This window comes from Phoca vitulina, unplaced genomic scaffold (genome assembly GCF_004348235.1).
Source record: "Phoca vitulina isolate PV1807 unplaced genomic scaffold, GSC_HSeal_1.0 scaffold32, whole genome shotgun sequence".
Taxonomy (NCBI): domain Eukaryota; kingdom Metazoa; phylum Chordata; class Mammalia; order Carnivora; family Phocidae; genus Phoca; species Phoca vitulina.
The window spans coordinates 2,691,702-2,704,748 of NW_022589735.1; the positions used below are offsets into that span (position 1 = coordinate 2,691,702).

Consider the following 13,047-nt stretch of genomic DNA (forward strand, 5'->3'; position numbering starts at 1 on the left):
GGATATATCCTTTAACCTAATAGAATGTTAGCTCCTCGGGGTATGATCTTTTATTTCTTGTCTGTTGTTATATCCCCAGCATCTAACACAGTACCTGCTTAAGAGCAAGCGTTGAACCAATGTTACTGAAAGAATAAAAAACCCTTTGAGGTGGTTTCTGTGATTACCTTCATTTTACGAATGAGGAAGCTGAGACTAAGAAATGTAAAGCAATTTTCCCAAGGTCATAAGGATGGGCAATGGCAGGGGCGCCTGGGTGGCTCAGTTGTTGAGCGTCTGCCTTCGGCTCAGGTCATGATCCCAGGGTCCTGGGATCCAGCCCCGCATTGGGCTCCCTGCTCAGCGGGAAGCCTGCTTCTCCCTCTCCCACTCCCCCTGCTTGTGTTCCCTCTCTCACTGTCTCTCTGTCAAATAAATAAATAAATAAATAAAAAAGGATGGGCAATGGCAGAGCCCAAATCAGAACTCAAGATGCCTACTCCAGAGTCCACACCACACTGCCTTTTAAGCCATAGCATTCAGAACAGCACTTTAACCCCTTCCTTCCACATTATGCGGAGTGGCCAGGTAGTTCTGTCAAAGAAGAAGAAATTAAATTCACTTCACTTCAAGAAAATATTTGTTAATGGCCATCTGTGTGCCCAGACATTTGTTGGGTATAATGTTGAGAACTGGGAGTTAAGAAAAGGAGATTCTTTTATGGGGTCTGACACTATCTGGGTGACCTTGAACAAGTAATACACTCTCTCTAGACTGTCCTTCTCATGCGTAAAATGGAAAGGTTGGGCTAGATGATCTAACTGAGTTCCGGCAATAAAATATGATAACTTTAAGAAATGGCATGGATAAGGCCACCTTGAACTTGTTTGCTGGGGATGGGGTGGTGGGTGGTGAGAGATGTCATTGGTTTATATATCTTAATCTTTGATCTAGAAGGAATGAAGAAGAGGAAAGGGCCACAAAGTGGTAAATATACGATGACGGTGCTAGAGTGTATCATCTAGAAGGGAAAATAAAGCAATTATCCAAGTAGCAAGGAAGCCTCAGCTCATCTTTAATTTTAAGAAATGAGATTTACTTCTATCCTGGCCCTTACTTTTGAGAAGTATAGTAGCCTGAAGTTATTTAATATTTTATGGTTTCTCAACACTTCCCTCTCCTTCGTGTCCTGTAAGTCTGCTGAGAAGTAGTTTGGGGATATTTGGAAAAACCAAGGGCTTGGCCAATATTAATACAATTGTCTAGTGAGTCTTGATCTTTTTTTTTTAATACCCCAGTCTGTCTTACCCTGGAATTTGAAGAAAACGTCAAATTACTATTTTTTTAATATTGTGTATTTTTCTCTTGAATTCATTTCATTAAAAAAATACATATGCCTCATGACAGTTTTTCCTTAGGTTTCTAGGAGTAGGGGATATTGTCTAATAAAACAGATAATAATAGCGAAACTTCAAAACAATATGTTAATTTTTTGAGGAAAAAATCTTACAGGTAAAACACACTTTTAAAGGCTAACTTATTTTATATTTTAAATTTGGTTGAATGATTATACTTCTTATTCTGCCAGGTTTAGCCAATAAGTGCACGAACACTCATTAGTTGCCTGGTGGTTACAAAGCACTCTGCTGGATGCCAAAGAAATTCAAATATGATTCTTGCCCTCAACCTTGTAAAAGTTGTGAAACCTATAAACCAACACACCGTCTGATAGAATATTATAAATACCTCAAGCTAAATGTAAAGTGTTAAAGGAAATCAAGAAGATAACCTTTCAGCTACAGTGGTTGAGAAAGCTTCATGGGAGAGGGGATGCTGAAACCAAGTGTTGAAGGATGTACATGTTAAGAGTGAAGGTAAGGGAGTTGGGGGAGGGATATTAATAGGTGGAGGGAATAATTTGAACACACCATCAGAAGGAAGAATATTTGGCATATATTTGGGGAACTATAAGTAGTTCATGGGAGTGGAGGAAAGTTATGAGAAGATGAGTAGTGGGAAATAAAGAGAAGAAATGAATTGGAAGTTGTGAACAAGTTTGTACCCCCTGATAAAGACTATTAGAAAGATCCACCCAACATTGGTTTTCTGCATGTCTATCCATGTTCCTTTCCCATTTCTGCCCCACTCCAAATAAAAGACAAGTAATTTCCTCATGCAGCAAGAACTGAGTACCTGGTCTGTCCCAGATACTTTGCTAGGAGCATAAGCTCTAAAGATAAACTAGACACAGTCCTTGTCCTCAAGTAGGCCACAGACTGGGAGGGAAGACCAACTCTTAGTTAGAAAAGGGATACATATAAAGTGCCCATTTTATTTGAAATGGGGCCACCTTGAAAAAGAATGATCTTGGCTGCAATGAGCTGATCGCCTGAGCTCTGTTTTTAGCCCTTGGGAGCAACCTCAGGATGTGTGCCATACCAGAAGAGCAGCTGCATACTATATTCTGAATATGATGAAAGTGGCGCCTCCATTTTTCCAGACCCACAGCAGTGACTCTCCCTGGGAAGGAGAGCCAAGCTCTTTCTCTCCTGGCTTGTGCCATTGGGCACATTGTTCTATAGAATTTTAGAGGGAAAGTTTCAGAAAGAAGATATGGAGAAGGAAGGGATAAGAAAGTAAAATATAGAGTAATTTAAAAAAGTGTACAGAATTCAACCATTAGTATCTTTTAGACGCAGCAAGATAATAATAATACTAATAATGATAATAGATGATAATTACTGAGTGCTTATTTTGTACCAGGCACTATGATGAGGGCTTTAACATACATTACCTAACTTAACCCACATAGTAGCCCTAAAAATTTGCTACCACTTTCATTGTTTTTTATAGGTAAGGAAACGGAAGCTTAAAAAGGTTAAGTAACTTTCCCCTATCGCATAGGTCATAAGTGGATATAATGGAAAGTATATTGGGATGGGTTTTATATGTCATATTTTATAGAGAGACCTGAAGCCTAGAGAGAAGTGAGTAGTCCATAGGCACAGAGTAGAGTGGTGTCAGAGCCAAATTTAAAATCCATACCTCAATTTTATAACTCCTGAATAATTTTTAAATTCTTTTATAATAGAAAATTTCAAATGGATGTATCAGTCAGCTTCTATGATTACCATATATGACCTGCTTTTTAAACATCATATTATTTCATCTATAAATATGCCAGAATGTTTCTCTAAGAGAGAAAATAATAAAAAAAATCAGAATACCATTACCACGAATTAATAATGATTCTTTAATACCATCAACTAGCTTGTCTGGTTTGAATATGAATTTCCAGTTGTTTCATAAGTGTCCTAATTTTTTCTCAGAGTTCATTTGCTTGAATCAGGATCCACATGAGGTCCACACATTACATTGATATGTTAAGTCTCTTTTAACCTATAGCTTTATTTCCACCTTTTAAGTTTTCTTAGAATTTAAATTGCTGAAAAAAAACTGGTTGGTTGTTCTACAGAGTTTCCTGCAATTTTGATTTTGTTGATTGTATCATTGTGGTGTAGTTTAAGATATTCCTCTGTCTTCTGTATATCCTATAAATTGGTAGTTATATCTAGAGGCTTGATAAGATTCAAATTTGATATATACTTTTTTTGCAAAACTACTTCATAAATGATGTGTCATCAGGAGGCACATGATTTCTGATTATCTAATTTATTGTGATATTAGCAGTCATTGATGCTTAATGCATTAATTTATTTAGGGTTGCAAGGCCTTCCAATTCCAGCCATGACAGAGTATCAGGAAGAGAATTTACTTCTCACCTTAAATGACCAAAAAAAACCCAAGAAGATATATAAAACAATATTTTAGACATTGGACAACAGGTATCACATGATTGTGATCTCTAAAGGAAAGGAAATGACATAATGTCTGGCTTCTAATGAAAAATTACAGGACATGCCAAGAAACAGGATCATATATTCATAACATGGATAAAATTCCATTAATAGAAACAGAATTCCAGAGATTAGAGCATAGAATTAGTAGACAAAGATATTAAAACAGCTATTATAAATATGCTTCACTTGTTAAAGAGGTGGAAGAAAAGGTGAGCATAACAAAGAGAAAAAATGGAAGCTATAAAACAAAGACCCAAATTTAGGAAATAAAAATATTTGAGATGAGAAGTATGTTGGATGGGATTAATAGATTAGACACAGTAGAAAAACAGATTAGATACTTGAAGGCATAACAATAGAAGCTATCCAAAATAAAGCATAGAAAAAAAAGACTGAAAAAAGGCAAAGCAAAGCAATGAATAGAGCATTAGTAAGCTGTGGGACGATATCATGTAATTGGAGCTGGAGAAGGTCAGTGACACCAGAAAAATATTTGAAGGAATAAAGGTACCTTAAAAGGATCTGGAGACTTCTTTTTCTGTTGTGGTGAAAGATAAAATTGCTTCTCAGCAGATAAAGAATGGTTTCATCACCAGCAGGCAGAAAGCTCTAATCTAGATTGACCCTTTTAGAGTACATGATGACCTTCTACATGAGAGGTTGTATTGCCTTCCTTTTAGGACCTTAATGGAAAAATTGTGATGTTTCTCTTTTATCTTCCTCTTTTTTTCCATCCTTCGATCTCTCTCACCCACTCTTTTTTTTTTTTTTTTTTTGGTCTGGGTGCAGTATATTTTATTGATGATACATGACAAGTTAGGGCCCCTCAGGCCACTCCCCTTCTTCAGGGTGTCTGGGATGGAAACTGGGTAGAGGTTGGGAGGTTCTCAGTGTGTTAGGGGATAAATTGGAGCAAGAACTCTCCAGCAGCTGAGGGCCTCTCTCTTCCTCTTGTTCTCGCTGAGGCTGGTGGTCCGGGGGCTCTTAATCCTTGGAGGCCATGTGGACCATAAGGTCCACCGCCTGGTTGCTGTAGTCAAATTCATTGTCATACCAGGAAATGAGCTTGACAGAGTAGTCATTGAGAGTAATGCCAGCTCCAGCATCAAAGGTGGAAGAGTGGGTGTCACTGTTAAAGTTGCAGGAGACAACCTGGTCCTCAGTGTAGCCCAGGATGCCCTTGAGGGGGCCCTCCAGTCCTTGCTTCACCACCGTCTTGATGTCATCATATTTGGCAGCTTCATCCGGGTGGCAGGTCAGATCCACTACTGACATGGTGAGGATGGGACATTGAACACCATGCCAGTGAGCTTCCCATTCAGTTGAGAGATGACCTTTGCCCCAGCCTTGGCAGCACCAGTAGAAGCAGGAATGATGTTCTGGGCAGCCCCTCAGACATCATACCACAGCTTCCCAGAGGGATCATCCCCGGTCTTCTGGGTGACATTGATAGCTTGGACTGTGGTCATGAGTTCCTCCATGATGCCAGAGTTGTCATAGATGGGGAGCCAGAGGGGGCCAAGAAGTTGGTGGTGCAAGAGGCGTTGCTGCTCATCTTGAGGGAGTTGTCATACTTCTCATGGTTCACACCCTTCACTGACATGGGGGCATCAGCAGAAGGGGCAGAGATGATAACCCTCTTAGCCCCACCCTTCAAGTGAGCCCAGCCTTCTCCATGATGGTGAAGACCCCAGTGGACTCCACAACATACTCAGAACCAGCATCATCCCATTTGATGTTGGTGGGATCTCGATTCTGGAAGATGGAGATGGGCTTCCCATTGATGACAGGTTTCCTGTTCTCAGCCTTGACTGTGCCATTGAATTTCCTGTGGGTGGAATCATACTGGAACATGTAGACCATGTAGTTGATGACAATGAATGGGTCATTGATGGTGACAGTACCCACTTTGCCAGAATTAAAACTAGCCCTGGTGACCAGGTGCCCAATACAGTTAAATCCCCTTACTCCAGCCTCCACCATTGTGTCTTAGGGATGTGGTTGGCTCTACACCAGAAGATGTAGCTGTCTTTGAATGGGGAGGAGCAGAGAGTCTCTCTTATCTACTCTTTTTTAAAAAAATATTTTATTTATTTATTTGACAGAGAGAGAGGGAGAGAACAAGCAGGGGGAGCAGCAGAAGGAGAGGGAGAAGCAGGCTCTCCACTGTGCAGGGAGCCCAATGAAGGGCTTGATCCCAGAACCCTGGGATCATGACCTGAACCGAAGGCAGACACTTAACCGACTGAGCCACCCAGGTGCCCTGTGTCTCTTATCTACTCTTAAAGTGATTCCTTTCACTTCCCCACTGAATGCTCCCAAAATGTCCCTGGCTACCCAAGGAAGTCCTGCACCCATTTCCTGAGCTGTCACCTGGGTTCCGGGATCCTTTCATTTATCCACACATCCACCCCCAGCCTCCTGTAATGAAATTTTGACCCACTTTGGTCCAGTCAGTTCATATTAGAGGTTAATCCTTGATAATCAATCCTCATGGGTTCCAGTAATTTCATGTACAACATTAATAAGTTAGTATTCACATTCAGAAAGCCATCCAAAGATATACTTTAATTGCTATTTATTGATTTAAGGTTTAGCTCAAATACAATTTTTTATTTAATAGTAATTTCATATACTGAGTCATATACTATTGTTAGGTGCTAGGGAAGAATGAGTAAGGCCTAGCTTCTGTCCTCTGGAGTCTCTCAGACCTGAAAGACAGACTTACAAACAAATACAAATTGATATCACATAAATACAGTAAAGGAGATGTGAACAAAAGTTCTGAGCACTCACCGGGAGACGGCTAGCATAACCTGCGGCACTCAAGTGAAGAGACTTGTGATGGCTCTAAAGGAGAAATTGGGGTAAAACAGTTTGAGAAGGTGAAGGGAATGTCTGGCAAAGGAAACATGATCAAAGGCATAGAGATAAGAATATCAGTGGCTATTTATTAGGTCTTTACTATGTGTTGGGCACAAAGCCAGGTTCTTTGCATACATTTATATCACTTGACTCTCACAACCCCCCCCTTTTTTTTTTTTAAAAAAAGATTCATCTATTAGGGAGGTGGGGGAGAGGCAGATGGAGATAACCTTTAAACGGACTCCCCAGTGAGTGCAGAGCGGGACACCAGGCTTGATCCCAGGACCCATGAGATCATGACCTGAGCCGAAACCAAGAGTCAGACAATTAACTGACTGAGCCACCCATGTGCCCCTCAAACACTTAATATTTACATCTCACATGCAGTTATAATGATTTTCTTTCCTTATTTCCCTCTTTTCACCACTAGGCAACAAAGTCTTAAAGGGTTTGTCACAGTGTCCTTTTCATTTAGTGAATGTGCTCTACTCAGTGAATGAATAAATGAGTGAAACTAAAGGAATATTTATGGTGGTGGGAAGTTCAGGCACTGGGCTTTGCAATTCTATATCAAAGAAGTTATGGTTGCCTTGGAGAAATTGGAAAGTCTCAGATTAATTTGAGGCCATACCTATATGCCAGTTGATGAATCCTACAACCCCAACTTTGCCCTTCAGGTTTCAGTGAGCATGACACCATTATGGGACGAGCCAATTTGGCTTCCCTCTGAAACTTACAAGAAAATTTGAACTGAGCCACCAATATTATGAGCTCTAACACAGGAACAGAACAGCACTCCCAGTAGTTCTTGTGGATTTCTGGGTGTTGTGGCTTCCTTGACTGGGATCCATTTGGTGTTCAGCTTTTAGCTATAAATAAGTCTTGAGCCGCCATGGCTGGTCTGGGCTGGGGAGCCGAGGAAGGCAGAGCAGCTGGAGAGGCCTAGAGATGTTAGCCAAGAATGTGCTAACTAGGAAGGAAGGCAGGAATCCAGGCTTATTTGGATGCCTTTTTCTATAGACATGCAGCCTAATTATGGTCTTTGGCCAGTTTTGTCTGTGGAAGAAATTGAGCTTTCCTCTTTGTAAACCTCCCTCTCTCAAATTCCTAGTCCTAGAGAGAGCATACCTAAACCTGTTTCATCCCCACCCTGCACAATGGAGTCAACAAATCGCCTGATTCAGAGTCAGGAGGCGTGGGTGCAAATTCTGACTACCTGTTAGTAACTGTGTGACTTTAGGCAAGTGATGTAGTTTCTTCTTTCTTAAAATGGAGCTTTACCTCCTTTCCGCTATTCCACATAGTTGTTGGGAGAATGAAATGAGATAATAGGGTTGAAAGTGTTTCCATGAGTTATCAAGCTCTGTGTAATTGTAAGGGAGGAGGAGGATGTGGTCTCCTGAGGGGCATTTAGACTGGGGGACCCAGATTAAGTAAACCCTTCTTTCTAAACTGCCCAGTGTGCCACAAGGTGGCAGCAGGATCCTGTCTTTGCTCCTGTCTTTAGCATAGGGGGAAAAAAATAGGAAAGGGATTTGGATGCTGCTTAGCTCTGCTCTGCAAAGGTGAACAGGATTTATTCCTTTGCCACTGCCTGCATTTCTCACTCCACCGAGTCCTTCAACTCCCCATTAAATAATTTCTCAAAGGACTCACATTCTTAAATCTGAATCTCAGGGCACTTCCCCTACTGTGGGAGTTAATCCAGCCCTGGCAGGTCTTGGTTAATGGTTGCAAATCTATTCTGAGCTTTGGGCTTTCATATAACTCTTGCCCTCCTGGGATTTCACTGCTATAAACTCCAAGTTCACGTTTGTTTTCTTCCTTGAATCAGAGCTCTAGTGACCCTGGAAAACCAGCTAATCCAACTTCTCATCACAGGAGAGGAAACTGAGGCACAGGGAAGGGAAATAATTTGTTCATGATTAAACAATTAGTTCATTCAAGAGTTAGGACTTTAATCCAGCTTTCTTCCTGTGGGTTCAGTCCTTTTGCAAATGTGAATATTTTCAAGGTGTTTTGGGAGGCTTGAAACAGCTTTGTTTCTCCCACTGGTGAGAATTTTGAGGGCTTTCTGAGGCAGAGGGAAACATGAGACCCTCTAGCATCCACTCCAAAAATCTTTTGAAGCAGCTTTGCCAGAAGAACCTCATTAGGAATCGCCAAGTATCCGAAAGGTAGGCATTAGAAACTGAGGGATGCATGCTAGGACTGCAGCAGATAATGTGTCAGGAGAGGGAAAGAATCCGCTTAAAGGACACATTTCATTATATGGGCTTTTGCATGAGGGTTATCTTCCCAATTATATTCTTCTCAGAGGCAGTGTTCAAATGAGGCCATTCTTAGTCTACCACGGCTGAAGGCAAAAGAAGGCGGGAATGAGGGAAGCCAACCTTAAACATTTGCTATCTTGTGCAGGGCGTTCTCTGTACAAGGGAATCCATATAAAGGTGGCAGAATAAGAGCTTGTGACTTGATGGTCTGACAGATATTGGTTCAAAGCCTGGCCTAGTTACTTACCTTTACAGGTAATTATCATAAGTCTCAGTTTTCTTATCTATAAAATGGGCATAATGATACCTACCTTATTAGCTATATAACCTTGGACAGGTTATTTAATCTTTGTGTACCTTGATTATATTGTCTGTAAAATGAGAATAATAGTAAAATGAGAAGTCCCTTTTCACAGGTTGTATAAGGATTAATGTTATTACCTAGAACCATGCATGACACATAGTAAGCAGTTGGAAAGTATTAGCTGTTGTTGTTATTGTTATTACCACCATATAGGGTTGTTGTGAGTCTTAAATGGGACCATGTATGTAAAGCTTTTAAAGAGAATAAGCACTCATTAAAATGGTATTTATTTTTATTTATATGTAATAACCACAGTGATGTGAATAGTATTCACAGTAAATGAACCTGCTTACTTATAATCTAGGTAAAAGAATATTATTTCGTCATTTGTTTTATGTTTATTCTTACTCTCTTATTTGAGGATAATGCTTGGCTTTTTGAATTATGATTCATCTCCTTTTTAGTAATCTAAAGGCAATAGTGATTAACATTTTTGAGCCCTCACTTTGTGCCAGACCCAGTGCTTTATGTACATTGTCTCAGAAGGGTTCAGTAACTTGTTTATGTCTACACAGTAAGCAAGTGATAGAACTGGGATTTCTGGAGTGTGCTTTCTTGACTATTTCTTACTAATCTATCTGCCTTAAAAAATGTTTACAAGGAGGGGATTCCATTTTTAGCAGTAGAATTCTAATACCCCAGAGCCAAAAGATACTGAAGAATTCATCAAGAATATCAGGCATAGTAAAAATGTTTATAACCTTTGACCTGACAGATCCACTTTTAGGAATCTGGCATAAAGAAATAATCCAAAGTACAAAGTTTTATCATAGTGTCATTTTATCACAGTGTACTTATAATATGGAAAACTTTGAGGCAATCTAAACATCTAACTACAGAAATGATTAGTAAAAATATTGTATATCTACTTGATTTTTAGTTTTAGTTTTAGTTTAGGTTTTAGTTTTTACTAAGTGTAAATAGTGATGCTTTTTGGAATTAATTAATCAGTCAGTTAATTTTTGGTGCAAAGACATTTGGGCTATTTTTCTCCAGGGCCTTCCTTTCTTTTCTTTTTAAAAATTTTACTTTAAAGTAATCCAAAGTGGGACTTGAACTTACAACCCTGAGATCAAGAGTCACATGCTTTACTGACTGAGCCAGCCATCACCTCCAGGGCCTTCCTTTCTAACAGCATGGTTTTCCTTGGTCAACTAATATATATGACTTTCTTGTGTGAATCTCCTTGATGAACTTGCAAGGAAGTTTTCCAACACTCAAAGGCCCTCAACCTGTTTTGTTCTAGCTTCTGAAGTAGGTGACATGGGCTACCACTTTCTGTGAGATTCTGGGTTCTGGTCCCAGTTGGGTTCCATGTTGTGGAGCTAGGGGCTCATTAAAGGCCCTTGACCATGACCAATCCCTTCCTCTTGGTGTACAAAGGTAAAAGGGTCAGAGTGGGGTGCCTGGTCCAGGCTGACAGAGAAAGTGGAGAGCTGGTATTCACCTTGGTGGGCAGCCTTGAGCCATAAATCCTTTACCTCCCCCACAGACCACCTGCAAGCCTGGGTGGGACACAAGGACACTCCTCTTCTCCTCCTGTCCTGTTGACAGTGACTGTGAGATGGGGTTTAGCTAAGGCCAAAACACTTTGATGTGGCTTCTCCATGTGGCTTGAGCTTCCTCACAACTGGGTGGATGGATTTCAAGGATAAATGTCCTATACTCTTGGAGGAGCTGGGACCCCCTGCCTGGTGCCGTTTTGAAGGTGTCTGATGAAGCCACCTGAAGCCCCTCAGGATAAATCTGGAAGGCTTTGGGAAGGCTGAAAATGATCTGTCTCCTTCTTTCTCTGCTCTGCAAGATTTTCTGGAAGGCTTTCCCGAGTGTGAACTGCATAGGGTGCTGTTGCTCTCAGCTGCTCTTACATCCAGGAGACAGTCTTTTGTCAGGGCCCTGTCTCATTTCATCAGACAAGACCTGCAGAGTGTGGGAGCATAGCTGTCATTCTGCTGATCAGGAAATTGAGCCAGAAAGGGGCTGTCATATATTCCATGAAGGTCCAACCATGCGCTCTGTGCCTAGGTATGGTTAGAAAAGCAGCAGGGAGCTTTCTCCTAGTGTTACGTTGATTATTCGAGATAATGCACTTAAAACAATTCACACAGTGAGTGGCTTGGTGCAGTGGTTAACAATGTCAGTTGCAGTAGGTAGGCGGGCTATCCTGTGATGATGTGAGCCAGTAAGATGCGATCCTGTTTGGAAATGTGTAAGAAAACAGATGCTGTATGTAAACTCACGAGAAGATAAATAAATAACACCTATTTTCTTGTTTTCTTCTTGGTTACTAATCTTCAATTTCTTCACTCTGGCAAGATTCATAGGACAAAGGGATTCTCAATCCTGTTTTTTTATATATGTGTGTGTGTGTGTGTGTGTGTATTTATCTATTTTATTAGAGCGAGAGAGAGGCAGAGGGAGAGGGAGAAACAGACTCCCCGCTGAACAGAGAGCTCAACTCGGGGCTTCATCCCAGGACCCTGAGAATATGACCTGAGCTAAAGGCAGCCACTTAACTGACTGAGCCACCCAGGTGCCCCTCATTCCTGTTATATATTATGATTTGAGGTATTTGGGTAATTTCTGTTTTTTTTTTTTTTTTTTTTTTTAAGATTTTTTTTTTTATTATTTATTTGAGAGAGAGAGAGGGATAGAGCACAAGCAGGGGGAGCAGCAGAGAGAGAGGGAGAAGCAGGCTCCCCGCCAAGCAGGGAGCCCGATGCGGGGCTCGATCCCCGGACCCTGGGATCATGACCTGAGCCGAAGGCAGACGCTTAACCGACTGAGCCACCCAGGTGCCCCTTGGGTAATTTCTGAAGGTTAATTTTCTCTAGCTGATAGAAAGTCTCTCAGTAATCTTATCTTTACTCATTAAGTAGATTTGGCCCTGTGCTGGTCACTCAGCGAGAGGCGAGATGTAAAGGCCTGAGTCTGTGAGTGCGGTGCTCACAGTTTTGTTGGGGACAGGATGGCGGCCTGGAAGTACAGTAGTATGTGTAGAAATGGAGTAGGGGTAGGCAGCGGGAATAGATGACTTTGTGCACATGTGCTGAGCAGGCCCAGGACTGGAGACACAGTGTGAGTCAGGGCTGCCAAGGAAAGGCTCTCTAGGGAAGGTGAGTCTTGGACGAAGGAAATTATGGATCAAAACTGGTTGCTTTCCAGACCAGAGGAAGAGATGGTGGGCAAAGGCCCAGAGACTGCAGTGACCATATGTTGTGGACAAAATAAATGACTGTCTTAACTGGAGTGGAAGGGCCACCTTAGGAAGGGCAAGGGGTGAGCTTTGCTTTGTTTTTTAAAAATACAAGATCATTAACACACACATAGTGTAGACCATTAAAAACACATAGTTCCTGATCATCTTGTTCTGGCTTTCTGGCCCAGATTCAAGGATAGTGAATTTTATTTTTAGTTATCTTTTTCTTGACCATTTTTAGGAGTGTGTGATTGTGGTATTGCTGTGCTGGGAAGGTAGGAGGACAAAGAGGAATAATAGGATAGAAAGAAGCTTTTTCATTATGTTAGGAAGAAGCTGTAAGGGAATGCTTTTGGTCAGTTAATTGGTGGTCCTATGGGCACCAGAGTGGGAGTCACTTGGAACAAACATATTTATGAGAAGAGTCAAGGCTTAAGGACTGAACAGCAAACCTGTCATCCCTGGAATTTTAGAAAATGAAAAATGATAGAATGATACTCAGATAAT

At 41.1% G+C, this 13,047-nt stretch overlaps 1 protein-coding gene and 1 pseudogene across 11 annotated transcripts in view; one reads left to right on the forward strand and one right to left on the reverse strand.

The window, feature by feature from the left end:
• The window catches only part of KLHL3 (kelch like family member 3), a 279,580-nt gene that overhangs the window by 51,735 nt on the left and 214,798 nt on the right, over positions 1-13,047 (forward strand). The gene's annotated exons all lie outside the window — the stretch shown is intronic.
• On the reverse strand, positions 395-5,887 carry LOC116645125 (annotated as a pseudogene).